Genomic DNA, 27380 nt, shown 5'->3' on the forward strand with positions numbered 1-27380 from the left:
GTCCCGGGATCCAGAACGCCCGTGCCGACCGGCGTAGCGCCCATTGGACGCTGGTTTTCTGGCATCAGCAGCCGAAAGCGTGGAGGGTTCTTGCGTTTCGGCCGTTTCTGGTCAGTGGCGTTTGTGGCGTTGTCCTGGGCTGTGCTGGCAGCCGTGCTCTCTACGCATCCAGTCTCAGGGACTGGAACTTCAAGATGCTGGGAAGAAGTTCTTAGGCGTTGCAGCAGCTTCTCGTCTGGTTGCGCCGCCTCTGCTCGGTTGCGGCGGTGGCGCCGTCTGGTCAGGAGCCGTGACGTTGGGCTCCTTTTTCACTTGGGGTTGTAGGAGAGGCTCCTCGCCTCACCGCTGCCTCGCCGTAGACGATTTGGATGGATGCCTGTCTAATCTCGGAGCGTCGTTTTCGTTGCGCAGCGTTTTTGGTGCCGTGGCCGTCGCGTGGTCTCTAACGTTGTGTGGAGCGTCGGTCTGCGCGGGTGCGCGTTTGGCTGGGAGCTGCTCTGCCCGGACGCGTGGAGTCAGGGGTGGGCGGACGGAGCTCTGGGAGCCCCCGGTTAATCTGCTGACGCGTTAAATTGCGTAGGCAGAGGTTGTGCGCTCGCCTGGGCCGGAGTAGCCGTGGGCAGGGGAGTGGAGGGTCCCTGCGCAGGCGTTTTAGAGACTCCATGAGAGCTTGGCATGTTATTGCGCAATAGAAAGCAGACCTGTGGGACGGGCAAGCTGTTGATGAGCTGCTGGGTGACTTGCTGCATAACTGGATTTCAGGTGCAGAGGAACGCCTTGGCCCGGAAGAGCGACGGAGGAGGCGAGCTGTGCGCCGTAAGCGGGTGGGTCGGTGCGTGGCGCCGGAGGGAAGCGGTGCCGTGTGGCTCTCGCTGAGCTTGGTCGTTTCTCTGTTTCCTAGGTGTGAAGCGAAGAGGAAAGCTGGGTACCGGCACCGCAGCTCCTCGGGCAAGGTGAGCACGGAGTGCTGGGCTGAAGCGGCAGCTGGTTTCAGGTCCCGTGGTGCTGGTGCAGGTCTGAGCGTCCTTTGGTTGTGTTTTAGAGGCGGTAGCCCAACGTCTCCGTGGTCAACAGCGTGGCAGGCAAAAGCAAGGGCGGCCGGCTGGGCGAGCGGCCCAGGTAAGGGAGGGCGAGATGGGACCGTCTGCGGGCAGGCTGTGTTTTCGGGCGGCGTCCGAGCGCGTGCCTCTGGTTTTGCAGGTGCCGCAGACGAGCTGCGAGGGACGAAGCCGCAGGCCGGCCGGCAGCCGAGAAGGTGAGGCGGCGGAGGGCGTGGAGGAGCCCGGTATTGCCCGGTGACTGGGTTCAGCGTTTCTTTCTCGCTTCGCAGGCGCTTTGTGGGCCCTTTGGAGTGGGAGGAGCGTTTGCGGTGAGCCGGGCTAGGGGCGAGGAGGAGCGTGGGGCCGGCCACTCGTTCCAGGCGCTGCAGTTCTTTTGCTTCTCGCCGTCTTAGGCGCCTCGAGCGGTGAGGGCTGGTGACCGCGCCCGCGGCACGACGCGCCGAACGGAACGCCGTGGAACTTAGCAGGAGGTGGGTGTTTGCGGAAGGGGTCGGCGTTTACCCCACGACGCCGTCTGCCGGGACGGCTTAGCGAGCGTGTGTTTTCCCGTGTTCCCGTAGACGCTGAAGAGGAAGCCGGCGCTGCAGGAAGACGGCCCTTCGCGCACGTGGCGTTTTCCTCTGTTGAAGACGGGTTCGGTCCCTGGGCCCTCTGAAAGCTAAGTGGAGGCACGGGGACTGGGAAGGGGCTGGGAATGGCAGGGACGGGGGGTTTAGTTCTGACAAGGGAAAGGGCCGTCCGGGAACCGTCCCCTTGGCGCGGGTAAAGGGCCCGGGGACCTTTACAGAGCGATGCCAGCGTGTGCCGGGCAGGGCAGCTCCAGCCTGTGTTGTCTGCGTTGTGGCGTAGCTCGGGAAGCCTGCCTTGCGCCTGTCAGACGGTCCTGGGCTCTCGTTGCGTTCGAGGGACACGAAAGGCACCTCGGGTGCCGTCCCGGGATCCGCAACGCCGGTGCCGACCGGCGTAGCGCCCATTGGACGCTGGTTTTCTGGCATCAGCAGCCGAAAGCGTGGAGGGTTCTTGCGTTTCGGCCGTTTCTGGTCAGTGGCGTTTGTGGCGTTGTCCTGGGCTGTGCCGGCAGCCGTGCTCTCTACGCATCCAGTCTCAGGGCCTGGAACTTCAAGATGCTGGGAAGAAGTTCTTAGGCGTTGCAGCAGCTTCTCGTCTGGTTGCGCCGCCTCTGCTCGGTTGCGGCGGTGGCGCCGTCTGGTCAGGAGCCGTGACGTTGGGCTCCTTTTTCACTTGGGGTTGTAGGAGAGGCTCCTCGCCTCACCGCTGCCTCGCCGTAGACGATTTGGATGGATGCCTGTCTAATCTCGGAGCGTCGTTTTCGTTGCGCAGCGTTTTTGGTGCCGTGGCCGTCGCGTGGTCTCTAACGTTGTGTGGAGCGTCGGTCTGCGCGGGTGCGCGTTTGGCTGGGAGCTGCTCTGCCCGGACGCGTGGAGTCAGGGGTGGGCGGACGGAGCTCTGGGAGCCCCCGGTTAATCTGCTGACGCGTTAAATTGCGTAGGCAGAGGTTGTGCGCTCGCCTGGGCCGGAGTAGCCGTGGGCAGGGGAGTGGAGGGTCCCTGCGCAGGCGTTTTAGAGACTCCATGAGAGCTTGGCATGTTATTGCGCAATAGAAAGCAGACCTGTGGGACGGGCAAGCTGTTGATGAGCTGCTGGGTGACTTGCTGCATAACTGGATTTCAGGTGCAGAGGAACGCCTTGGCCCGGAAGAGCGACGGAGGAGGCGAGCTGTGCGCCGTAAGCGGGTGGGTCGGTGCGTGGCGCCGGAGGGAAGCGGTGCCGTGTGGCTCTCGCTGAGCTTGGTCGTTTCTCTGTTTCCTAGGTGTGAAGCGAAGAGGAAAGCTGGGTACCGGCACCGCAGCTCCTCGGGCAAGGTGAGCACGGAGTGCTGGGCTGAAGCGGCAGCTGGTTTCAGGTCCCGTGGTGCTGGTGCAGGTCTGAGCGTCCTTTGGTTGTGTTTTAGAGGCGGTAGCCCAACGTCTCCGTGGTCAACAGCGTGGCAGGCAAAAGCAAGGGCGGCCGGCTGGGCGAGCGGCCCAGGTAAGGGAGGGCGAGATGGGACCGTCTGCGGGCAGGCTGTGTTTTCGGGCGGCGTCCGAGCGCGTGCCTCTGGTTTTGCAGGTGCCGCAGACGAGCTGCGAGGGGCGAAGCCGCAGGCCGGCCGGCAGCCGAGCAGGTGAGGCGGCGGAGGGCGTGGAGGAGCCCGGTATTGCCCGGTGACTGGGTTCAGCGTTTCTTTCTCGCTTCGCAGGCGCTTTGTGGGCCCTTTGGAGTGGGAGGAGCGTTTGCGGTGAGCCGGGCTAGGGGCGAGGAGGAGCGTGGGGCCGGCCACTCGTTCCAGGCGCTGCAGTTCTTTTGCTTCTCGCCGTCTTAGGCGCCTCGAGCGGTGAGGGCTGGTGACCGCGCCCGCGGCACGACGCGCCGAACGGAACGCCGTGGAACTTAGCAGGAGGTGGGTGTTTGCGGAAGGGGTCGGCGTTTACCCCACGACGCCGTCTGCCGGGACGGCTTAGCGAGCGCGTGTTATCCCGTGTTCCCGTAGACGCTGAAGAGGAAGCCGGCGCTGCAGGAAGACGGCCCTTCGCGCACGTGGCGTTTTCCTCTGTTGAAGACGGGTTCGGTCCCTGGGCCCTCTGAAAGCTAAGTGGAGGCACGGGGGCTGGGAATGGCAGGGACGGGGGGTTTAGTTCTGACAAGGGAAAGGGCCGTCCGGGAACCGTCCCCTTGGCGCGGGTAAAGGGCCCGGGGACCTTTACAGAGCGATGCCAGCGTGTGCCGGGCAGGGCAGCTCCAGCCTGTGTTGTCTGCGTTGTGGCGTAGCTCGGGAAGCCTGCCTTGCGCCTGTCAGACGGTCCTGGGCTCTCGTTGCGTTCGAGGGACACGAAAGGCACCTCGGGTGCCGTCCCGGGATCCGCAACGCCGGTGCCGACCGGCGTAGCGCCCATTGGACGCTGGTTTTCTGGCATCAGCAGCCGAAAGCGTGGAGGGTTCTTGCGTTTCGGCCGTTTCTGGTCAGTGGCGTTTGTGGCGTTGTCCTGGGCTGTGCCGGCAGCCGTGCTCTCTACGCGTCCAGTCTCAGGGACTGGAACTTCAAGATGCTGGGAAGAAGTTCTTAGGCGTTGCAGCAGCTTCTCGTCTGGTTGCGCCGCCTCTGCTCGGTTGCGGCGGTGGCGCCGTCTGGTCAGGAGCCGTGACGTTGGGCTCCTTTTTCACTTGGGGTTGTAGGAGAGGCTCCTCGCCTCACCGCTGCCTCGCCGTAGACGATTTGGATGGATGCCTGTCTAATCTCGGAGCGTCGTTTTCGTTGCGCAGCGTTTTTGGTGCCGTGGCCGTCGCGTGGTCTCTAACGTTGTGTGGAGCGTCGGTCTGCGCGGGTGCGCGTTTGGCTGGGAGCTGCTCTGCCCGGACGCGTGGAGTCAGGGGTGGGCGGACGGAGCTCTGGGAGCCCCCGGTTAATCTGCTGACGCGTTAAATTGCGTAGGCAGAGGTTGTGCGCTCGCCTGGGCCGGAGTAGCCGTGGGCAGGGGAGTGGAGGGTCCCTGCGCAGGCGTTTTAGAGACTCCATGAGAGCTTGGCATGTTATTGCGCAATAGAAAGCAGACCTGTGGGACGGGCAAGCTGTTGATGAGCTGCTGGGTGACTTGCTGCATAACTGGATTTCAGGTGCAGAGGAACGCCTTGGCCCGGAAGAGCGACGGAGGAGGCGAGCTGTGCGCCGTAAGCGGGTGGGTCGGTGCGTGGCGCCGGAGGGAAGCGGTGCCGTGTGGCTCTCGCTGAGCTTGGTCGTTTCTCTGTTTCCTAGGTGTGAAGCGAAGAGGAAAGCTGGGTACCGGCACCGCAGCTCCTCGGGCAAGGTGAGCACGGAGTGCTGGGCTGAAGCGGCAGCTGGTTTCAGGTCCCGTGGTGCTGGTGCAGGTCTGAGCGTCCTTTGGTTGTGTTTTAGAGGCGGTAGCCCAACGTCTCCGTGGTCAACAGCGTGGCAGGCAAAAGCAAGGGCGGCCGGCTGGGCGAGCGGCCCAGGTAAGGGAGGGCGAGATGGGACCGTCTGCGGGCAGGCTGTGTTTTCGGGCGGCGTCCGAGCGCGTGCCTCTGGTTTTGCAGGTGCCGCAGACGAGCTGCGTGGAGCGAAGCCGCAGGCCGGCCGGCAGCCGAGAAGGTGAGGCGGCGGAGGGCGTGGAGGAGCCCGGTATTGCCCGCAGACTGGGTTCAGCGTTTCTTTCTCGCTTCGCAGACGCTTTGTGGGCCCTTTGGAGTGGGAGGAGCGTTTGCGGTGAGCCGGGCTAGGGGCGAGGAGGAGCGTGGGGCCGGCCACTCGTTCCAGGCGCTGCAGTTCTTTTGCTTCTCGCCGTCTTAGGCGCCTCGAGCGGTGAGGGCTGGTGACCGCGCCCGCGGCACGACGCGCCGAACGGAACGCCGTGGAACTTAGCAGGAGGTGGGTGTTTGCGGAAGGGGTCGGCGTTTACCCCACGACGCCGTCTGCCGGGACGGCTTAGCGAGCGTGTGTTTTCCCGTGTTCCCGTAGACGCTGAAGAGGAAGCTGGCGCTGCAGGAAGACGGCCCTTCGCGCACGTGGCGTTTTCCTCTGTTGAAGACGGGTTCGGTCCCTGGGCCCTCTGAAAGCTAAGTGGAGGCACGGGGGCTGGGAAGGGGCAGGGACGGGGGGTTTAGTTCTGACAAGGGAAAGGGCCGTCCGGGAACCGTCCCCTTGGCGCGGGTAAAGGGCCCGGGGACCTTTACAGAGCGATGCCAGCGTGTGCCGAGCAGGGCAGCTCCAGCCTGTGTTGTCTGCGTTGTGGCGTAGCTCGGGAAGCCTGCCTTGCGCCTGTCAGACGGTCCTGGGCTCTCGTTGCGTTCGAGGGACACGAAAGGCACCTCGGGTGCCGTCCCGGGATCCAGAACGCCCGTGCCGACCGGCGTAGCGCCCATTGGACGCTGGTTTTCTGGCATCAGCAGCCGAAAGCGTGGAGGGTTCTTGCGTTTCGGCCGTTTCTGGTCAGTGGCGTTTGTGGCGTTGTCCTGGGCTGTGCCGGCAGCCGTGCTCTCTACGCATCCAGTCTCAGGGACTGGAACTTCAAGATGCTGGGAAGAAGTTCTTAGGCGTTGCAGCAGCTTCTCGTCTGGTTGCGCCGCCTCTGCTCGGTTGCGGCGGTGGCGCCGTCTGGTCAGGAGCCGTGACGTTGGGCTCCTTTTTCACTTGGGGTTGTAGGAGAGGCTCCTCGCCTCACCGCTGCCTCGCCGTAGACGATTTGGATGGATGCCTGTCTAATCTCGGAGCGTCGTTTTCGTTGCGCAGCGTTTTTGGTGCCGTGGCCGTCGCGTGGTCTCTAACGTTGTGTGGAGCGTCGGTCTGCGCGGGTGCGCGTTTGGCTGGGAGCTGCTCTGCCCGGACGCGTGGAGTCAGGGGTGGGCGGACGGAGCTCTGGGAGCCCCCGGTTAATCTGCTGACGCGTTAAATTGCGTAGGCAGAGGTTGTGCGCTCGCCTGGGCCGGAGTAGCCGTGGGCAGGGGAGTGGAGGGTCCCTGCGCAGGCGTTTTAGAGACTCCATGAGAGCTTGGCATGTTATTGCGCAATAGAAAGCAGACCTGTGGGACGGGCAAGCTGTTGATGAGCTGCTGGGTGACTTGCTGCATAACTGGATTTCAGGTGCAGAGGAACGCCTTGGCCCGGAAGAGCGACGGAGGAGGCGAGCTGTGCGCCGTAAGCGGGTGGGTCGGTGCGTGGCGCCGGAGGGAAGCGGTGCCGTGTGGCTCTCGCTGAGCTTGGTCGTTTCTCTGTTTCCTAGGTGTGAAGCGAAGAGGAAAGCTGGGTACCGGCACCGCAGCTCCTCGGGCAAGGTGAGCACGGAGTGCTGGGCTGAAGCGGCAGCTGGTTTCAGGTCCCGTGGTGCTGGTGCAGGTCTGAGCGTCCTTTGGTTGTGTTTTAGAGGCGGTAGCCCAACGTCTCCGTGGTCAACAGCGTGGCAGGCAAAAGCAAGGGCGGCCGGCTGGGCGAGCGGCCCAGGTAAGGGAGGGCGAGATGGGACCGTCTGCGGGCAGGCTGTGTTTTCGGGCGGCGTCCGAGCGCGTGCCTCTGGTTTTGCAGGTGCCGCAGACGAGCTGCGAGGGACGAAGCCGCAGGCCGGCCGGCAGCCGAGAAGGTGAGGCGGCGGAGGGCGTGGAGGAGCCCGGTATTGCCCGGTGACTGGGTTCAGCGTTTCTTTCTCGCTTCGCAGGCGCTTTGTGGGCCCTTTGGAGTGGGAGGAGCGTTTGCGGTGAGCCGGGCTAGGGGCGAGGAGGAGCGTGGGGCCGGCCACTCGTTCCAGGCGCTGCAGTTCTTTTGCTTCTCGCCGTCTTAGGCGCCTCGAGCGGTGAGGGCTGGTGACCGCGCCCGCGGCACGACGCGCCGAACGGAACGCCGTGGAACTTAGCAGGAGGTGGGTGTTTGCGGAAGGGGTCGGCGTTTACCCCACGACGCCGTCTGCCGGGACGGCTTAGCGAGCGTGTGTTTTCCCGTGTTCCCGTAGACGCTGAAGAGGAAGCCGGCGCTGCAGGAAGACGGCCCTTCGCGCACGTGGCGTTTTCCTCTGTTGAAGACGGGTTCGGTCCCTGGGCCCTCTGAAAGCTAAGTGGAGGCACGGGGACTGGGAAGGGGCTGGGAATGGCAGGGACGGGGGGTTTAGTTCTGACAAGGGAAAGGGCCGTCCGGGAACCGTCCCCTTGGCGTGGGTAAAGGGCCCGGGGACCTTTACAGAGCGATGCCAGCGTGTGCCGGGCAGGGCAGCTCCAGCCTGTGTTGTCTGCGTTGTGGCGTAGCTCGGGAAGCGTGCCTTGCGCCTGTCAGACGGTCCTGGGCTCTCGTTGCGTTCGAGGGACACGAAAGGCACCTCGGGTGCCGTCCCGGGATCCGGAACGCCGGTGCCGACCGGCGTAGCGCCCATTGGACGCTGGTTTTCTGGCATCAGCAGCCGAAAGCGTGGAGGGTTCTTGCGTTTCGGCCGTTTCTGGTCAGTGGCGTTTGTGGCGTTGTCCTGGGCTGTGCCGGCAGCCGTGCTCTCTACGCATCCAGTCTCAGGGACTGGAACTTCAAGATGCTGGGAAGAAGTTCTTAGGCGTTGCAGCAGCTTCTCGTCTGGTTGCGCCGCCTCTGCTCGGTTGCGGCGGTGGCGCCGTCTGGTCAGGAGCCGTGACGTTGGGCTCCTTTTTCACTTGGGGTTGTAGGAGAGGCTCCTCGCCTCACCGCTGCCTCGCCGTAGACGATTTGGATGGATGCCTGTCTAATCTCGGAGCGTCGTTTTCGTTGCGCAGCGTTTTTGGTGCCGTGGCCGTCGCGTGGTCTCTAACGTTGTGTGGAGCGTCGGTCTGCGCGGGTGCGCGTTTGGCTGGGAGCTGCTCTGCCCGGACGCGTGGAGTCAGGGGTGGGCGGACGGAGCTCTGGGAGTCCCCGGTTAATCTGCTGACGCGTTAAATTGCGTAGGCAGAGGTTGTGCGCTCGCCTGGGCCGGAGTAGCCGTGGGCAGGGGAGTGGAGGGTCCCTGCGCAGGCGTTTTAGAGACTCCATGAGAGCTTGGCATGTTATTGCGCAATAGAAAGCAGACCTGTGGGACGGGCAAGCTGTTGATGAGCTGCTGGGTGACTTGCTGCATAACTGGATTTCAGGTGCAGAGGAACGCCTTGGCCCGGAAGAGCGACGGAGGAGGCGAGCTGTGCGCCGTAAGCGGGTGGGTCGGTGCGTGGCGCCGGAGGGAAGCGGTGCCGTGTGGCTCTCGCTGAGCTTGGTCGTTTCTCTGTTTCCTAGGTGTGAAGCGAAGAGGAAAGCTGGGTACCGGCACCGCAGCTCCTCGGGCAAGGTGAGCACGGAGTGCTGGGCTGAAGCGGCAGCTGGTTTCAGGTCCCGTGGTGCTGGTGCAGGTCTGAGCGTCCTTTGGTTGTGTTTTAGAGGCGGTAGCCCAACGTCTCCGTGGTCAACAGCGTGGCAGGCAAAAGCAAGGGCGGCCGGCTGGGCGAGCGGCCCAGGTAAGGGAGGGCGAGATGGGACCGTCTGCGGGCAGGCTGTGTTTTCGGGCGGCGTCCGAGCGCGTGCCTCTGGTTTTGCAGGTGCCGCAGACGAGCTGCGAGGGGCGAAGCCGCAGGCCGGCCGGCAGCCGAGCAGGTGAGGCGGCGGAGGGCGTGGAGGAGCGCGGTATTGCCCGCAGACTGGGTTCAGCGTTTCTTTCTCGCTTCGCAGGCGCTTTGTGGGCCCTTTGGAGTGGGAGGAGCGTTTGCGGTGAGCCGGGCTAGGGGCGAGGAGGAGCGTGGGGCCGGCCACTCGTTCCAGGCGCTGCAGTTCTTTTGCTTCTCGCCGTCTTAGGCGCCTCGAGCGGTGAGGGCTGGTGACCGCGCCCGCGGCACGACGCGCCGAACGGAACGCCGTGGAACTTAGCAGGAGGTGGGTGTTTGCGGAAGGGGTCGGCGTTTACCCCACGACGCCGTCTGCCGGGACGGCTTAGCGAGCGTGTGTTTTCCCGTGTTCCCGTAGACGCTGAAGAGGAAGCCGGCGCTGCAGGAAGACGGCCCTTCGCGCACGTGGCGTTTTCCTCTGTTGAAGACGGGTTCGGTCCCTGGGCCCTCTGAAAGCTAAGTGGAGGCACGGGGACTGGGAATGGCAGGGACGGGGGGTTTAGTTCTGACAAGGGAAAGGGCCGTCCGGGAACCGTCCCCTTGGCGCGGGTAAAGGGCCCGGGGACCTTTACAGAGCGATGCCAGCGTGTGCCGGGCAGGGCAGCTCCAGCCTGTGTTGTCTGCGTTGTGGCGTAGCTCGGGAAGCGTGCCTTGCGCCTGTCAGACGGTCCTGGGCTCTCGTTGCGTTCGAGGGACACGAAAGGCACCTCGGGTGCCGTCCCGGGATCCGGAACGCCGGTGCCGACCGGCGTAGCGCCCATTGGACGCTGGTTTTCTGGCATCAGCAGCCGAAAGCGTGGAGGGTTCTTGCGTTTCGGCCGTTTCTGGTCAGTGGCGTTTGTGGCGTTGTCCTGGGCTGTGCCGGCAGCCGTGCTCTCTACGCATCCAGTCTCAGGGACTGGAACTTCAAGATGCTGGGAAGAAGTTCTTAGGCGTTGCAGCAGCTTCTCGTCTGGTTGCGCCGCCTCTGCTCGGTTGCGGCGGTGGCGCCGTCTGGTCAGGAGCCGTGACGTTGGGCTCCTTTTTCAGTTGGGGTTGTAGGAGAGGCTCCTCGCCTCACCGCTGCCTCGCCGTAGACGATTTGGATGGATGCCTGTCTAATCTCGGAGCGTCGTTTTCGTTGCGCAGCGTTTTTGGTGCCGTGGCCGTCGCGTGGTCTCTAACGTTGTGTGGAGCGTCGGTCTGCGCGGGTGCGCGTTTGGCTGGGAGCTGCTCTGCCCGGACGCGTGGAGTCAGGGGTGGGCGGACGGAGCTCTGGGAGCCCCCGGTTAATCTGCTGACGCGTTAAATTGCGTAGGCAGAGGTTGTGCGCTCGCCTGGGCCGGAGTAGCCGTGGGCAGGGGAGTGGAGGGTCCCTGCGCAGGCGTTTTAGAGACTCCATGAGAGCTTGGCATGTTATTGCGCAATAGAAAGCAGACCTGTGGGACGGGCAAGCTGTTGATGAGCTGCTGGGTGACTTGCTGCATAACTGGATTTCAGGTGCAGAGGAACGCCTTGGCCCGGAAGAGCGACGGAGGAGGCGAGCTGTGCGCCGTAAGCGGGTGGGTCGGTGCGTGGCGCCGGAGGGAAGCGGTGCCGTGTGGCTCTCGCTGAGCTTGGTCGTTTCTCTGTTTCCTAGGTGTGAAGCGAAGAGGAAAGCTGGGTACCGGCACCGCAGCTCCTCGGGCAAGGTGAGCACGGAGTGCTGGGCTGAAGCGGCAGCTGGTTTCAGGTCCCGTGGTGCTGGTGCAGGTCTGAGCGTCCTTTGGTTGTGTTTTAGAGGCGGTAGCCCAACGTCTCCGTGGTCAACAGCGTGGCAGGCAAAAGCAAGGGCGGCCGGCTGGGCGAGCGGCCCAGGTAAGGGAGGGCGAGATGGGACCGTCTGCGGGCAGGCTGTGTTTTCGGGCGGCGTCCCAGCGCGTGCCTCTGGTTTTGCAGGTGCCGCAGACGAGCTGCGAGGGGCGAAGCCGCAGGCCGGCCGGCAGCCGAGAAGGTGAGGCGGCGGAGGGCGTGGAGGAGCCCGGTATTGCCCGGTGACTGGGTTCAGCGTTTCTTTCTCGCTTCGCAGGCGCTTTGTGGGCCCTTTGGAGTGGGAGGAGCGTTTGCGGTGAGCCGGGCTAGGGGCGAGGAGGAGCGTGGGGCCGGCCACTCGTTCCAGGCGCTGCAGTTCTTTTGCTTCTCGCCGTCTTAGGCGCCTCGAGCGGTGAGGGCTGGTGACCGCGCCCGCGGCACGACGCGCCGAACGGAACGCCGTGGAACTTAGCAGGAGGTGGGTGTTTGCGGAAGGGGTCGGCGTTTACCCCACGACGCCGTCTGCCGGGACGGCTTAGCGAGCGTGTGTTTTCCCGTGTTCCCGTAGACGCTGAAGAGGAAGCCGGCGCTGCAGGAAGACGGCCCTTCGCGCACGTGGCGTTTTCCTCTGTTGAAGACGGGTTCGGTCCCTGGGCCCTCTGAAAGCTAAGTGGAGGCACGGGGACTGGGAAGGGGCTGGGAATGGCAGGGACGGGGAGTTTAGTTCTGACAAGGGAAAGGGCCGTCCGGGAACCGTCCCCTTGGCGTGGGTAAAGGGCCCGGGGACCTTTACAGAGCGATGCCAGCGTGTGCCGGGCAGGGCAGCTCCAGCCTGTGTTGTCTGCGTTGTGGCGTAGCTCGGGAAGCCTGCCTTGCGCCTGTCAGACGGTCCTGGGCTCTCGTTGCGTTCGAGGGACACGAAAGGCACCTCGGGTGCCGTCCCGGGATCCGGAACGCCGGTGCCGACCGGCGTAGCGCCCATTGGACGCTGGTTTTCTGGCATCAGCAGCCGAAAGCGTGGAGGGTTCTTGCGTTTCGGCCGTTTCTGGTCAGTGGCGTTTGTGGCGTTGTCCTGGGCTGTGCCGGCAGCCGTGCTCTCTACGCATCCAGTCTCAGGGACTGGAACTTCAAGATGCTGGGAAGAAGTTCTTAGGCGTTGCAGCAGCTTCTCGTCTGGTTGCGCCGCCTCTGCTCGGTTGCGGCGGTGGCGCCGTCTGGTCAGGAGCCGTGACGTTGGGCTCCTTTTTCAGTTGGGGTTGTAGGAGAGGCTCCTCGCCTCACCGCTGCCTCCCCGTAGACGATTTGGATGGATGCCTGTCTAATCTCGGAGCGTCGTTTTCGTTGCGCAGCGTTTTTGGTGCCGTGGCCGTCGCGTGGTCTCTAACGTTGTGTGGAGCGTCGGTCTGCGCGGGTGCGCGTTTGGCTGGGAGCTGCTCTGCCCGGACGCGTGGAGTCAGGGGTGGGCGGACGGAGCTCTGGGAGTCCCCGGTTAATCTGCTGCCGCGTTAAATTGCGTAGGCAGAGGTTGTGCGCTCGCCTGGGCCGGAGTAGCCGTGGGCAGGGGAGTGGAGGGTCCCTGCGCAGGCGTTTTAGAGACTCCATGAGAGCTTGGCATGTTATTGCGCAATAGAAAGCAGACCTGTGGGACGGGCAAGCTGTTGATGAGCTGCTGGGTGACTTGCTGCATAACTGGATTTCAGGTGCAGAGGAACGCCTTGGCCCGGAAGAGCGACGGAGGAGGCGAGCTGTGCGCCGTAAGCGGGTGGGTCGGTGCGTGGCGCCGGAGGGAAGCGGTGCCGTGTGGCTCTCGCTGAGCTTGGTCGTTTCTCTGTTTCCTAGGTGTGAAGCGAAGAGGAAAGCTGGGTACCGGCACCGCAGCTCCTCGGGCAAGGTGAGCACGGAGTGCTGGGCTGAAGCGGCAGCTGGTTTCAGGTCCCGTGGTGCTGGTGCAGGTCTGAGCGTCCTTTGGTTGTGTTTTAGAGGCGGTAGCCCAACGTCTCCGTGGTCAACAGCGTGGCAGGCAAAAGCAAGGGCGGCCGGCTGGGCGAGCGGCCCAGGTAAGGGAGGGCGAGATGGGACCGTCTGCGGGCAGGCTGTGTTTTCGGGCGGCGTCCGAGCGCGTGCCTCTGGTTTTGCAGGTGCCGCAGACGAGCTGCGAGGGGCGAAGCCGCAGGCCGGCCGGCAGCCGAGCAGGTGAGGCGGCGGAGGGCGTGGAGGAGCCCGGTATTGCCCGCAGACTGGGTTCAGCGTTTCTTTCTCGCTTCGCAGACGCTTTGTGGGCCCTTTGGAGTGGGAGGAGCGTTTGCGGTGAGCCGGGCTAGGGGCGAGGAGGAGCGTGGGGCCGGCCACTCGTTCCAGGCGCTGCAGTTCTTTTGCTTCTCGCCGTCTTAGGCGCCTCGAGCGGTGAGGGCTGGTGACCGCGCCCGCGGCACGACGCGCCGAACGGAACGCCGTGGAACTTAGCAGGAGGTGGGTGTTTGCGGAAGGGGTCGGCGTTTACCCCACGACGCCGTCTGCCGGGACGGCTTAGCGAGCGTGTGTTTTCCCGTGTTCCCGTAGACGCTGAAGAGGAAGCCGGCGCTGCAGGAAGACGGCCCTTCGCGCACGTGGCGTTTTCCTCTGTTGAAGACGGGTTCGGTCCCTGGGCCCTCTGAAAGCTAAGTGGAGGCACGGGGGCTGGGAATGGCAGGGACGGGGGGTTTAGTTCTGACAAGGGAAAGGGCCGTCCGGGAACCGTCCCCTTGGCGCGGGTAAAGGGCCCGGGGACCTTTACAGAGCGATGCCAGCGTGTGCCGGGCAGGGCAGCTCCAGCCTGTGTTGTCTGCGTTGTGGCGTAGCTCGGGAAGCCTGCCTTGCGCCTGTCAGACGGTCCTGGGCTCTCGTTGCGTTCGAGGGACACGAAAGGCACCTCGGGTGCCGTCCCGGGATCCGCAACGCCGGTGCCGACCGGCGTAGCGCCCATTGGACGCTGGTTTTCTGGCATCAGCAGCCGAAAGCGTGGAGGGTTCTTGCGTTTCGGCCGTTTCTGGTCAGTGGCGTTTGTGGCGTTGTCCTGGGCTGTGCCGGCAGCCGTGCTCTCTACGCATCCAGTCTCAGGGACTGGAACTTCAAGATGCTGGGAAGAAGTTCTTAGGCGTTGCAGCAGCTTCTCGTCTGGTTGCGCCGCCTCTGCTCGGTTGCGGCGGTGGCGCCGTCTGGTCAGGAGCCGTGACGTTGGGCTCCTTTTTCACTTGGGGTTGTAGGAGAGGCTCCTCGCCTCACCGCTGCCTCGCCGTAGACGATTTGGATGGATGCCTGTCTAATCTCGGAGCGTCGTTTTCGTTGCGCAGCGTTTTTGGTGCCGTGGCCGTCGCGTGGTCTCTAACGTTGTGTGGAGCGTCGGTCTGCGCGGGTGCGCGTTTGGCTGGGAGCTGCTCTGCCCGGACGCGTGGAGTCAGGGGTGGGCGGACGGAGCTCTGGGAGCCCCCGGTTAATCTGCTGACGCGTTAAATTGCGTAGGCAGAGGTTGTGCGCTCGCCTGGGCCGGAGTAGCCGTGGGCAGGGGAGTGGAGGGTCCCTGCGCAGGCGTTTTAGAGACTCCATGAGAGCTTGGCATGTTATTGCGCAATAGAAAGCAGACCTGTGGGACGGGCAAGCTGTTGATGAGCTGCTGGGTGACTTGCTGCATAACTGGATTTCAGGTGCAGAGGAACGCCTTGGCCCGGAAGAGCGACGGAGGAGGCGAGCTGTGCGCCGTAAGCGGGTGGGTCGGTGCGTGGCGCCGGAGGGAAGCGGTGCCGTGTGGCTCTCGCTGAGCTTGGTCGTTTCTCTGTTTCCTAGGTGTGAAGCGAAGAGGAAAGCTGGGTACCGGCACCGCAGCTCCTCGGGCAAGGTGAGCACGGAGTGCTGGGCTGAAGCGGCAGCTGGTTTCAGGTCCCGTGGTGCTGGTGCAGGTCTGAGCGTCCTTTGGTTATGTTTTAGAGGCGGTAGCCCAACGTCTCCGTGGTCAACAGCGTGGCAGGCAAAAGCAAGGGCGGCCGGCTGGGCGAGCGGCCCAGGTAAGGGAGGGCGAGATGGGACCGTCTGCGGGCAGGCTGTGTTTTCGGGCGGCGTCCCAGCGCGTGCCTCTGGTTTTGCAGGTGCCGCAGACGAGGTGCGAGGGGCGAAGCCGCAGGCCGGCCGGCAGCCGAGAAGGTGAGGCGGCGGAGGGCGTGGAGGAGCGCGGTATTGCCCACAGACTGGGTTCAGCGTTTCTTTCTCGCTTCGCAGACGCTTTGTGGGCCCTTTGGAGTGGGAGGAGCGTTTGCGGTGAGCCGGGCTAGGGACGAGGAGGAGCGTGGGGCCGGCCACTCGTTCCAGGCGCTGCAGTTCTTTTGCTTCTCGCCGTCTTAGGCGCCTCGAGCGGTGAGGGCTGGTGACCGCGCCCGCGGCACGACGCGCCGAACGGAACGCCGTGGAACTTAGCAGGAGGTGGGTGTTTGCGGAAGGGGTCGGCGTTTACCCCACGACGCCGTCTGCCGGGACGGCTTAGCGAGCGTGTGTTTTCCCGTGTTCCCGTAGACGCTGAAGAGGAAGCTGGCGCTGCAGGAAGACGGCCCTTCGCGCACGTGGCGTTTTCCTCTGTTGAAGACGGGTTCGGTCCCTGGGCCCTCTGAAAGCTAAGTGGAGGCACGGGGACTGGGAAGGGGCTGGGAATGGCAGGGACGGGGGGTTTAGTTCTGACAAGGGAAAGGGCCGTCCGGGAACCGTCCCCTTGGCGCGGGTAAAGGGCCCGGGGACCTTTACAGAGCGATGCCAGCGTGTGCCGGGCAGGGCAGCTCCAGCCTGTGTTGTCTGCGTTGTGGCGTAGCTCGGGAAGCCTGCCTTGCGCCTGTCAGACGGTCCTGGGCTCTCGTTGCGTTCGAGGGACACGAAAGGCACCTCGGGTGCCGTCCCGGGATCCGCAACGCCGGTGCCGACCGGCGTAGCGCCCATTGGACGCTGGTTTTCTGGCATCAGCAGCCGAAAGCGTGGAGGGTTCTTGCGTTTCGGCCGTTTCTGGTCAGTGGCGTTTGTGGCGTTGTCCTGGGCTGTGCCGGCAGCCGTGCTCTCTACGCATCCAGTCTCAGGGACTGGAACTTCAAGATGCTGGGAAGAAGTTCTTAGGCGTTGCAGCAGCTTCTCGTCTGGTTGCGCCGCCTCTGCTCGGTTGCGGCGGTGGCGCCGTCTGGTCAGGAGCCGTGACGTTGGGCTCCTTTTTCAGTTGGGGTTGTAGGAGAGGCTCCTCGCCTCACCGCTGCCTCGCCGTAGACGATTTGGATGGATGCCTGTCTAATCTCGGAGCGTCGTTTTCGTTGCGCAGCGTTTTTGGTGCCGTGGCCGTCGCGTGGTCTCTAACGTTGTGTGGAGCGTCGGTCTGCGCGGGTGCGCGTTTGGCTGGGAGCTGCTCTGCCCGGACGCGTGGAGTCAGGGGTGGGCGGACGGAGCTCTGGGAGCCCCCGGTTAATCTGCTGACGCGTTAAATTGCGTAGGCAGAGGTTGTGCGCTCGCCTGGGCCGGAGTAGCCGTGGGCAGGGGAGTGGAGGGTCCCTGCGCAGGCGTTTTAGAGACTCCATGAGAGCTTGGCATGTTATTGCGCAATAGAAAGCAGACCTGTGGGACGGGCAAGCTGTTGATGAGCTGCTGGGTGACTTGCTGCATAACTGGATTTCAGGTGCAGAGGAACGCCTTGGCCCGGAAGAGCGACGGAGGAGGCGAGCTGTGCGCCGTAAGCGGGTGGGTCGGTGCGTGGCGCCGGAGGGAAGCGGTGCCGTGTGGCTCTCGCTGAGCTTGGTCGTTTCTCTGTTTCCTAGGTGTGAAGCGAAGAGGAAAGCTGGGTACCGGCACCGCAGCTCCTCGGGCAAGGTGAGCACGGAGTGCTGGGCTGAAGCGGCAGCTGGTTTCAGGTCCCGTGGTGCTGGTGCAGGTCTGAGCGTCCTTTGGTTGTGTTTTAGAGGCGGTAGCCCAACGTCTCCGTGGTCAACAGCGTGGCAGGCAAAAGCAAGGGCGGCCGGCTGGGCGAGCGGCCCAGGTAAGGGAGGGCGAGATGGGACCGTCTGCGGGCAGGCTGTGTTTTCGGGCGGCGTCCCAGCGCGTGCCTCTGGTTTTGCAGGTGCCGCAGACGAGGTGCGAGGGGCGAAGCCGCAGGCCGGCCGGCAGCCGAGCAGGTGAGGCGGCGGAGGGCGTGGAGGAGCCCGGTATTGCCCGCAGACTGGGTTCAGCGTTTCTTTCTCGCTTCGCAGGCGCTTTGTGGGCCCTTTGGAGTGGGAGGAGCGTTTGCGGTGAGCCGGGCTAGGGGCGAGGAGGAGCGTGGGGCCGGCCACTCGTTCCAGGCGCTGCAGTTCTTTTGCTTCTCGCCGTCTTAGGCGCCTCGAGCGGTGAGGGCTGGTGACCGCGCCCGCGGCACGACGCGCCGAACGGAACGCCGTGGAACTTAGCAGGAGGTGGGTGTTTGCGGAAGGGGTCGGCGTTTACCCCACGACGCCGTCTGCCGGGACGGCTTAGCGAGCGTGTGTTTTCCCGTGTTCCCGTAGACACTGAAGAGGAAGCCGGCGCTGCAGGAAGACGGCCCTTCGCGCACGTGGCGTTTTCCTCTGTTGAAGACGGGTTCGGTCCCTGGGCCCTCTGAAAGCTAAGTGGAGGCACGGGGGCTGGGAATGGCAGGGACGGGGGGTTTAGTTCTGACAAGGGAAAGGGCCGTCCGGGAACCGTCCCCTTGGCGCGGGTAAAGGGCCCGGGGACCTTTACAGAGCGATGCCAGCGTGTGCCGGGCAGGGCAGCTCCAGCCTGTGTTGTCTGCGTTGTGGCGTAGCTCGGGAAGCCTGCCTTGCGCCTGTCAGACGGTCCTGGGCTCTCGTTGCGTTCGAGGGACACGAAAGGCACCTCGGGTGCCGTCCCGGGATCCGCAACGCCGGTGCCGACCGGCGTAGCGCCCATTGGACGCTGGTTTTCTGGCATCAGCAGCCGAAAGCGTGGAGGGTTCTTGCGTTTCGGCCGTTTCTGGTCAGTGGCGTTTGTGGCGTTGTCCTGGGCTGTGCCGGCAGCCGTGCTCTCTACGCATCCAGTCTCAGGGACTGGAACTTCAAGATGCTGGGAAGAAGTTCTTAGGCGTTGCAGCAGCTTCTCGTCTGGTTGCGCCGCCTCTGCTCGGTTGCGGCGGTGGCGCCGTCTGGTCAGGAGCCGTGACGTTGGGCTCCTTTTTCAGTTGGGGTTGTAGGAGAGGCTCCTCGCCTCACCGCTGCCTCCCCGTAGACGATTTGGATGGATGCCTGTCTAATCTCGGAGCGTCGTTTTCGTTGCGCAGCGTTTTTGGTGCCGTGGCCGTCGCGTGGTCTCTAACGTTGTGTGGAGCGTCGGTCTGCGCGGGTGCGCGTTTGGCTGGGAGCTGCTCTGCCCGGACGCGTGGAGTCAGGGGTGGGCGGACGGAGCTCTGGGAGTCCCCGGTTAATCTGCTGACGCGTTAAATTGCGTAGGCAGAGGTTGTGCGCTCGCCTGGGCCGGAGTAGCCGTGGGCAGGGGAGTGGAGGGTCCCTGCGCAGGCGTTTTAGAGACTCCATGAGAGCTTGGCATGTTATTGCGCAATAGAAAGCAGACCTGTGGGACGGGCAAGCTGTTGATGAGCTGCTGGGTGACTTGCTGCATAACTGGATTTCAGGTGCAGAGGAACGCCTTGGCCCGGAAGAGCGACGGAGGAGGCGAGCTGTGCGCCGTAAGCGGGTGGGTCGGTGCGTGGCGCCGGAGGGAAGCGGTGCCGTGTGGCTCTCGCTGAGCTTGGTCGTTTCTCTGTTTCCTAGGTGTGAAGCGAAGAGGAAAGCTGGGTACCGGCACCGCAGCTCCTCGGGCAAGGTGAGCACGGAGTGCTGGGCTGAAGCGGCAGCTGGTTTCAGGTCCCGTGGTGCTGGTGCAGGTCTGAGCGTCCTTTGGTTGTGTTTTAGAGGCGGTAGCCCAACGTCTCCGTGGTCAACAGCGTGGCAGGCAAAAGCAAGGGCGGCCGGCTGGGCGAGCGGCCCAGGTAAGGGAGGGCGAGATGGGACCGTCTGCGGGCAGGCTGTGTTTTCGGGCGGCGTCCCAGCGCGTGCCTCTGGTTTTGCAGGTGCCGCAGACGAGGTGCGAGGGGCGAAGCCGCAGGCCGGCCGGCAGCCGAGCAGGTGAGGCGGCGGAGGGCGTGGAGGAGCCCGGTATTGCCCGCAGACTGGGTTCAGCGTTTCTTTCTCGCTTCGCAGACGCTTTGTGGGCCCTTTGGAGTGGGAGGAGCGTTTGCGGTGAGCCGGGCTAGGGGCGAGGAGGAGCGTGGGGCCGGCCACTCGTTCCAGGCGCTGCAGTTCTTTTGCTTCTCGCCGTCTTAGGTGCCTCGAGCGGTGAGGGCTGGTGACCGCGCCCGCGGCACGACGCGCCGAACGGAACGCCGTGGAACTTAGCAGGAGGTGGGTGTTTGCGGAAGGGGTCGGCGTTTACCCCACGACGCCGTCTGCCGGGACGGCTTAGCGAGCGTGTGTTTTCCCGTGTTCCCGTAGACGCTGAAGAGGAAGCCGGCGCTGCAGGAAGACGGCCCTTCGCGCACGTGGCGTTTTCCTCTGTTGAAGACGGGTTCGGTCCCTGGGCCCTCTGAAAGCTAAGTGGAGGCACGGGGGCTGGGAATGGCAGGGACGGGGGGTTTAGTTCTGACAAGGGAAAGGGCCGTCCGGGAACCGTCCCCTTGGCGCGGGTAAAGGGCCCGGGGACCTTTACAGAGCGATGCCAGCGTGTGCCGGGCAGGGCAGCTCCAGCCTGTGTTGTCTGCGTTGTGGCGTAGCTCGGGAAGCGTGCCTTTCGCCTGTCAGACGGTCCTGGGCTCTCGTTGCGTTCGAGGGACACGAAAGGCACCTCGGGTGCCGTCCCGGGATCCGCAACGCCGGTGCCGACCGGCGTAGCGCCCATTGGACGCTGGTTTTCTGGCATCAGCAGCCGAAAGCGTGGAGGGTTCTTGCGTTTCGGCCGTTTCTGGTCAGTGGCGTTTGTGGCGTTGTCCTGGGCTGTGCCGGCAGCCGTGCTCTCTACGCATCCAGTCTCAGGGACTGGAACTTCAAGATGCTGGGAAGAAGTTCTTAGGCGTTGCAGCAGCTTCTCGTCTGGTTGCGCCGCCTCTGCTCGGTTGCGGCGGTGGCGCCGTCTGGTCAGGAGCCGTGACGTTGGGCTCCTTTTTCAGTTGGGGTTGTAGGAGAGGCTCCTCGCCTCACCGCTGCCTCGCCGTAGACGATTTGGATGGATGCCTGTCTAATCTCGGAGCGTCGTTTTCGTTGCGCAGCGTTTTTGGTGCCGTGGCCGTCGCGTGGTCTCTAACGTTGTGTGGAGCGTCGGTCTGCGCGGGTGCGCGTTTGGCTGGGAGCTGCTCTGCCCGGACGCGTGGAGTCAGGGGTGGGCGGACGGAGCTCTGGGAGTCCCCGGTTAATCTGCTGACGCGTTAAATTGCGTAGGCAGAGGTTGTGCGCTCGCCTGGGCCGGAGTAGCCGTGGGCAGGGGAGTGGAGGGTCCCTGCGCAGGCGTTTTAGAGACTCCATGAGAGCTTGGCATGTTATTGCGCAATAGAAAGCAGACCTGTGGGACGGGCAAGCTGTTGATGAGCTGCTGGGTGACTTGCTGCATAACTGGATTTCAGGTGCAGAGGAACGCCTTGGCCCGGAAGAGCGACGGAGGAGGCGAGCTGTGCGCCGTAAGCGGGTGGGTCGGTGCGTGGCGCCGGAGGGAAGCGGTGCCGTGTGGCTCTCGCTGAGCTTGGTCGTTTCTCTGTTTCCTAGGTGTGAAGCGAAGAGGAAAGCTGGGTACCGGCACCGCAGCTCCTCGGGCAAGGTGAGCACGGAGTGCTGGGCTGAAGCGGCAGCTGGTTTCAGGTCCCGTGGTGCTGGTGCAGGTCTGAGCGTCCTTTGGTTGTGTTTTAGAGGCGGTAGCCCAACGTCTCCGTGGTCAACAGCGTGGCAGGCAAAAGCAAGGGCGGCCGGCTGGGCGAGCGGCCCAGGTAAGGGAGGGCGAGATGGGACCGTCTGCGGGCAGGCTGTGTTTTCGGGCGGCGTCCGAGCGCGTGCCTCTGGTTTTGCAGGTGCCGCAGACGAGGTGCGAGGGGCGAAGCCGCAGGCCGGCCGGCAGCCGAGCAGGTGAGGCGGCGGAGGGCGTGGAGGAGCCCGGTATTGCCCGCAGACTGGGTTCAGCGTTTCTTTCTCGCTTCGCAGACGCTTTGTGGGCCCTTTGGAGTGGGAGGAGCGTTTGCGGTGAGCCGGGCTAGGGGCGAGGAGGAGCGTGGGGCCGGCCACTCGTTCCAGGCGCTGCAGTTCTTTTGCTTCTCGCTGTCTTAGGCGCCTCGAGCGGTGAGGGCTGGTGACCGCGCCCGCGGCACGACGCGCCGAACGGAACGCCGTGGAACTTAGCAGGAGGTGGGTGTTTGCGGAAGGGGTCGGCGTTTACCCCACGACGCCGTCTGCCGGGACGGCTTAGCGAGCGTGTGTTTTCCCGTGTTCCCGTAGACGCTGAAGAGGAAGCTGGCGCTGCAGGAAGACGGCCCTTCGCGCACGTGGCGTTTTCCTCTGTTGAAGACGGGTTCGGTCCCTGGGCCCTCTGAAAGCTAAGTGGAGGCACGGGGGCTGGGAATGGCAGGGACGGGGGGTTTAGTTCTGACAAGGGAAAGGGCCGTCCGGGAACCGTCCCCTTGGCGCGGGTAAAGGGCCCGGGGACCTTTACAGAGCGATGCCAGCGTGTGCCGGGCAGGGCAGCTCCAGCCTGTGTTGTCTGCGTTGTGGCGTAGCTCGGGAAGCCTGCCTTGCGCCTGTCAGACGGTCCTGGGCTCTCGTTGCGTTCGAGGGACACGAAAGGCACCTCGGGTGCCGTCCCGGGATCCGCAACGCCGGTGCCGACCGGCGTAGCGCCCATTGGACGCTGGTTTTCTGGCATCAGCAGCCGAAAGCGTGGAGGGTTCTTGCGTTTCGGCCGTTTCTGGTCAGTGGCGTTTGTGGCGTTGTCCTGGGCTGTGCCGGCAGCCGTGCTCTCTACGCATCCAGTCTCAGGGACTGGAACTTCAAGATGCTGGGAAGAAGTTCTTAGGCGTTGCAGCAGCTTCTCGTCTGGTTGCGCCGCCTCTGCTCGGTTGCGGCGGTGGCGCCGTCTGGTCAGGAGCCGTGACGTTGGGCTCCTTTTTCACTTGGGGTTGTAGGAGAGGCTCCTCGCCTCACCGCTGCCTCGCCGTAGACGATTTGGATGGATGCCTGTCTAATCTCGGAGCGTCGTTTTCGTTGCGCAGCGTTTTTGGTGCCGTGGCCGTCGCGTGGTCTCTAACGTTGTGTGGAGCGTCGGTCTGCGCGGGTGCGCGTTTGGCTGGGAGCTGCTCTGCCCGGACGCGTGGAGTCAGGGGTGGGCGGACGGAGCTCTGGGAGCCCCCGGTTAATCTGCTGACGCGTTAAATTGCGTAGGCAGAGGTTGTGCGCTCGCCTGGGCCGGAGTAGCCGTGGGCAGGGGAGTGGAGGGTCCCTGCGCAGGCGTTTTAGAGACTCCATGAGAGCTTGGCATGTTATTGCGCAATAGAAAGCAGACCTGTGGGACGGGCAAGCTGTTGATGAGCTGCTGGGTGACTTGCTGCATAACTGGATTTCAGGTGCAGAGGAACGCCTTGGCCCGGAAGAGCGACGGAGGAGGCGAGCTGTGCGCCGTAAGCGGGTGGGTCGGTGCGTGGCGCCGGAGGGAAGCGGTGCCGTGTGGCTCTCGCTGAGCTTGGTCGTTTCTCTGTTTCCTAGGTGTGAAGCGAAGAGGAAAGCTGGGTACCGGCACCGCAGCTCCTCGGGCAAGGTGAGCACGGAGTGCTGGGCTGAAGCGGCAGCTGGTTTCAGGTCCCGTGGTGCTGGTGCAGGTCTGAGCGTCCTTTGGTTATGTTTTAGAGGCGGTAGCCCAACGTCTCCGTGGTCAACAGCGTGGCAGGCAAAAGCAAGGGCGGCCGGCTGGGCGAGCGGCCCAGGTAAGGGAGGGCGAGATGGGACCGTCTGCGGGCAGGCTGTGTTTTCGGGCGGCGTCCGAGCGCGTGCCTCTGGTTTTGCAGGTGCCGCAGACGAGCTGCGAGGGGCGAAGCCGCAGGCCGGCCGGCAGCCGAGAAGGTGAGGCGACGGAGGGCGTGGAGGAGCGCGGTATTGCCCGCAGACTGGGTTCAGCGTTTCTTTCTCGCTTCGCAGACGCTTTGTGGACCCTTTGGAGTGGGAGGAGCGTTTGCGGTGAGCCGGGCTAGGGACGAGGAGGAGCGTGGGGCCGGCCACTCGTTCCAGGCGCTGCAGTTCTTTTGCTTCTCGCCGTCTTAGGCGCCTCGATCGGTGAAGGCTGGTGACCGCGCCCGCGGCACGACGCGCCGAACGGAACGCCGTGGAACTTAGCAGGAGGTGGGTGTTTGCGGAAGGGGTCGGCGTTTACCCCACGACGCCGTCTGCCGGGACGGCTTAGCGAGCGTGTGTTTTCCCGTGTTCCCGTAGACGCTGAAGAGGAAGCCGGCGCTGCAGGAAGACGGCCCTTCGCGCACGTGGCGTTTTCTTCTGTTGAAGACGGGTTCGGTCCCTGGGCCCTCTGAAAGCTAAGTGGAGGCACGGGGGCTGGGAATGGCAGGGACGGGGGGTTTAGTTCTGACAAGGGAAAGGGCCGTCCGGGAACCGTCCCCTTGGCGCGGGTAAAGGGCCCGGGGACCTTTACAGAGCGATGCCAGCGTGTGCCGGGCAGGGCAGCTCCAGCCTGTGTTGTCTGCGTTGTGGCGTAGCTCGGGAAGCGTGCCTTGCGCCTGTCAGACGGTCCTGGGCTCTCGTTGCGTTCGAGGGACACGAAAGGCACCTCGGGTGCCGTCCCGGGATCCGCAACGCCGATGCCGACCGGCGTAGCGCCCATTGGACGCTGGTTTTCTGGCATCAGCAGCCGAAAGCGTGGAGGGTTCTTGCGTTTCGGCCGTTTCTGGTCAGTGGCGTTTGTGGCGTTGTCCTGGGCTGTGCCGGCAGCCGTGCTCTCTACGCATCCAGTCTCAGGGACTGGAACTTCAAGATGCTGGGAAGAAGTTCTTAGGCGTTGCAGCAGCTTCTCGTCTGGTTGCGCCGCCTCTGCTCGGTTGCGGCGGTGGCGCCGTCTGGTCAGGAGCCGTGACGTTGGGCTCCTTTTTCAGTTGGGGTTGTAGGAGAGGCTCCTCGCCTCACCGCTGCCTCGCCGTAGACGATTTGGATGGATGCCTGTCTAATCTCGGAGCGTCGTTTTCGTTGCGCAGCGTTTTTGGTGCCGTGGCCGTCGCGTGGTCTCTAACGTTGTGTGGAGCGTCGGTCTGCGCGGGTGCGCGTTTGGCTGGGAGCTGCTCTGCCCGGACGCGTGGAGTCAGGGGTGGGCGGACGGAGCTCTGGGAGCCCCCGGTTAATCTGCTGACGCGTTAAATTGCGTAGGCAGAGGTTGTGCGCTCGCCTGGGCCGGAGTAGCCGTGGGCAGGGGAGTGGAGGGTCCCTGCGCAGGCGTTTTAGAGACTCCATGAGAGCTTGGCATGTTATTGCGCAATAGAAAGCAGACCTGTGGGACGGGCAAGCTGTTGATGAGCTGCTGGGTGACTTGCTGCATAACTGGATTTCAGGTGCAGAGGAACGCCTTGGCCCGGAAGAGCGACGGAGGAGGCGAGCTGTGCGCCGTAAGCGGGTGGGTCGGTGCGTGGCGCCGGAGGGAAGCGGTGCCGTGTGGCTCTCGCTGAGCTTGGTCGTTTCTCTGTTTCCTAGGTGTGAAGCGAAGAGGAAAGCTGGGTACCGGCACCGCAGCTCCTCGGGCAAGGTGAGCACGGAGTGCTGGGCTGAAGCGGCAGCTGGTTTCAGGTCCCGTGGTGCTGGTGCAGGTCTGAGCGTCCTTTGGTTGTGTTTTAGAGGCGGTAGCCCAACGTCTCCGTGGTCAACAGCGTGGCAGGCAAAAGCAAGGGCGGCCGGCTGGGCGAGCGGCCCAGGTAAGGGAGGGCGAGATGGGACCGTCTGCGGGCAGGCTGTGTTTTCGGGCGGCGTCCGAGCGCGTGCCTCTGGTTTTGCAGGTGCCGCAGACGAGGTGCGAGGGGCGAAGCCGCAGGCCGGCCGGCAGCCGAGCAGGTGAGGCGGCGGAGGGCGTGGAGGAGCCCGGTATTGCCCACAGACTGGGTTCAGCGTTTCTTTCTCGCTTCGCAGGCGCTTTGTGGGCCCTTTGGAGTGGGAGGAGCGTTTGCGGTGAGCCGGGCTAGGGGCGAGGAGGAGCGTGGGGCCGGCCACTCGTTCCAGGCGCTGCAGTTCTTTTGCTTCTCGCCGTCTTAGGCGCCTCGAGCGGTGAGGGCTGGTGACCGCGCCCGCGGCACGACGCGCCGAACGGAACGCCGTGGAACTTAGCAGGAGGTGGGTGTTTGCGGAAGGGGTCGGCGTTTACCCCACGACGCCGTCTGCCGGGACGGCTTAGCGAGCGTGTGTTTTCCCGTGTTCCCGTAGACGCTGAAGAGGAAGCTGGCGCTGCAGGAAGACGGCCCTTCGCGCACGTGGCGTTTTCCTCTGTTGAAGACGGGTTCGGTCCCTGGGCCCTCTGAAAGCTAAGTGGAGGCACGGGGGCTGGGAATGGCAGGGACGGGGGGTTTAGTTCTGACAAGGGAAAGGGCCGTCCGGGAACCGTCCCCTTGGCGCGGGTAAAGGGCCCGGGGACCTTTACAGAGCGATGCCAGCGTGTGCCGGGCAGGGCAGCTCCAGCCTGTGTTGTCTGCGTTGTGGCGTAGCTCGGGAAGCGTGCCTTGCGCCTGTCAGACGGTCCTGGGCTCTCGTTGCGTTCGAGGGACACGAAAGGCACCTCGGGTGCCGTCCCGGGATCCGCAACGCCGGTGCCGACCGGCGTAGCGCCCATTGGACGCTGGTTTTCTGGCATCAGCAGCCGAAAGCGTGGAGGGTTCTTGCGTTTCGGCCGTTTCTGGTCAGTGGCGTTTGTGGCGTTGTCCTGGGCTGTGCCGGCAGCCGTGCTCTCTACGCATCCAGTCTCAGGGACTGGAACTTCAAGATGCTGGGAAGAAGTTCTTAGGCGTTGCAGCAGCTTCTCGTCTGGTTGCGCCGCCTCTGCTCGGTTGCGGCGGTGGCGCCGTCTGGTCAGGAGCCGTGACGTTGGGCTCCTTTTTCAGTTGGGGTTGTAGGAGAGGCTCCTCGCCTCACCGCTGCCTCCCCGTAGACGATTTGGATGGATGCCTGTCTAATCTCGGAGCGTCGTTTTCGTTGCGCAGCGTTTTTGGTGCCGTGGCCGTCGCGTGGTCTCTAACGTTGTGTGGAGCGTCGGTCTGCGCGGGTGCGCGTTTGGCTGGGAGCTGCTCTGCCCGGACGCGTGGAGTCAGGGGTGGGCGGACGGAGCTCTGGGAGCCCCCGGTTAATCTGCTGACGCGTTAAATTGCGTAGGCAGAGGTTGTGCGCTCGCCTGGGCCGGAGTAGCCGTGGGCAGGGGAGTGGAGGGTCCCTGCGCAGGCGTTTTAGAGACTCCATGAGAGCTTGGCATGTTATTGCGCAATAGAAAGCAGACCTGTGGGACGGGCAAGCTGTTGATGAGCTGCTGGGTGACTTGCTGCATAACTGGATTTCAGGTGCAGAGGAACGCCTTGGCCCGGAAGAGCGACGGAGGAGGCGAGCTGTGCGCCGTAAGCGGGTGGGTCGGTGCGTGGCGCCGGAGGGAAGCGGTGCCGTGTGGCTCTCGCTGAGCTTGGTCGTTTCTCTGTTTCCTAGGTGTGAAGCGAAGAGGAAAGCTGGGTACCGGCACCGCAGCTCCTCGGGCAAGGTGAGCACGGAGTGCTGGGCTGAAGCGGCAGCTGGTTTCAGGTCCCGTGGTGCTGGTGCAGGTCTGAGCGTCCTTTGGTTATGTTTTAGAGGCGGTAGCCCAACGTCTCCGTGGTCAACAGCGTGGCAGGCAAAAGCAAGGGCGGCCGGCTGGGCGAGCGGCCCAGGTAAGGGAGGGCGAGATGGGACCGTCTGCGGGCAGGCTGTGTTTTCGGGCGGCGTCCGAGCGCGTGCCTCTGGTTTTGCAGGTGCCGCAGACGAGCTGCGAGGGGCGAAGCCGCAGGCCGGCCGGCAGCCGAGAAGGTGAGGCGACGGAGGGCGTGGAGGAGCGCGGTATTGCCCACAGACTGGGTTCAGCGTTTCTTTCTCGCTTCGCAGACGCTTTGTGGGCCCTTTGGAGTGGGAGGAGCGTTTGCGGTGAGCCGGGCTAGGGACGAGGAGGAGCGTGGGGCCGGCCACTCGTTCCAGGCGCTGCAGTTCTTTTGCTTCTCGCCGTCTTAGGCGCCTCGATCGGTGAGGGCTGGTGACCGCGCCCGCGGCACGACGCGCCGAACGGAACGCCGTGGAACTTAGCAGGAGGTGGGTGTTTGCGGAAGGGGTCGGCGTTTACCCCACGACGCCGTCTGCCGGGACGGCTTAGCGA

This window comes from Nesoenas mayeri (genome assembly GCF_963082525.1).
Source record: "Nesoenas mayeri genome assembly, chromosome: Z".
NCBI lineage: Eukaryota > Metazoa > Chordata > Aves > Columbiformes > Columbidae > Nesoenas > Nesoenas mayeri.